A 1,180-nucleotide genomic window follows, 5' to 3' on the forward strand; every position below is an offset into this window, starting at 1 on the left:
TGCTATCCTGTGCTAGAGTCCGCCGGAGAAGCGCGAAGAGGACTTGCCGGCTCCACCGCCGCTCCGCGTACCCGTGCCGAGGAACCCGCCGCCGCTGCCGCGAACCTTCATGCGAGACTTTCCATCACCAGACCGCTTCGAGCGGTGTGAGAACTCTGACGTGACGATGTCGACCTGCCACGTCTTCGGCTTCGGCTTGCCGCGGTGGTGCCGGCTCGCTCCGCGGTTCTCCGCGCCGTGCTTCGTCGCTGTCGCCGTCTTCCCACACGCGCAGCCCATCGCAGGCGTGGAGGAGAGGGGAGGTGGAAGAAAGGAGGAAAGGAGAATGGTGAGAGTGAGGAGACGGAGGAGGTGGAGGTGGAGGTGGCAGAGGAGGTGGAGGTAAAGGAGGAGGAGGAGGAGCAGGCGAGAAGGTTGAGCAGGAGGAGGGGCAGTAAGGGAAGGTGGAGGAGAAGATGGAAGTGGAAGAGGGGAAGAAGAAGGAGGAGGAAGACTTGTAGAATTGGCGGTCAATCAGAGAATCGTATAGGCGAGCTGGTTGACATCCATCACAGGTCTAGCTATCTGCGGGAGAGAGACAGAAGACAGGCATTAGAATGATGTCTGAATATCTGTACGAAATCTGCGCCGCAGCGTGACTGACTCTGCTAACACAGGCAGGGAAAGGGCGTGAATCCGACATCACTGCCAAGCGTTTATGTTTACCTAAGGGCGATAAAAACGAGAAAACATTTGCGCCGCGCCGGGAGAGACGTTCTTGCTTAAAGAGCAATAATTCCGCACCAAGTTTACGTCTAGAGAAAAAACCCTCCCCGAGTCGATCATCCGGTTGATGCGTTATACCATGACGATGGGGGGACGCATGCGGTGACGGGGATGGAAGGTGGGCGTACAGGGCAAATGTGGACGTGATACGGTAACCCCGCAGAGCAACAGTGTCACACACGCTCTTACGTTAGCGTGGCTATGTAGGGCTGGCTGATCACGCTCGCTACATATACATTATAGCAGCATGCATGTTCTGCCACCGCCGCAGTCATACAGACACACCGGCTCAGGCTCTCACCATAATATCAAGAGCGTATAAAGAATATATATCCTCCGAAATTAACGGGAGTCCGGCGTCAAATACTCCCTGATTAACTGTCGGACTCCCTGATTTGACATATGCAGGAGTCCG

General features: G+C 55.8%; 1 protein-coding gene across 1 annotated transcript in view; it reads right to left on the minus strand.

Annotated features, from left to right (window-relative positions):
- Positions 1-438: 438 nt before the first annotated feature.
- The window catches only part of LOC106816416 (S-adenosylmethionine mitochondrial carrier protein-like), a 45,760-nt gene continuing 45,018 nt past the window's right edge, over positions 439-1,180 (minus strand). The window contains exon 9 of the mRNA XM_014821025.1: positions 439-564. The gene's annotated coding sequence lies outside the window, so the exon portion shown is untranslated. The remainder of the gene's footprint in view (positions 565-1,180) is intronic.

The sequence above is a fragment of the Priapulus caudatus genome, unplaced genomic scaffold (genome assembly GCF_000485595.1).
Source record: "Priapulus caudatus unplaced genomic scaffold, Priapulus_caudatus-5.0.1 Scaffold1372, whole genome shotgun sequence".
Lineage (NCBI taxonomy): Eukaryota > Metazoa > Priapulida > Priapulimorpha > Priapulimorphida > Priapulidae > Priapulus > Priapulus caudatus.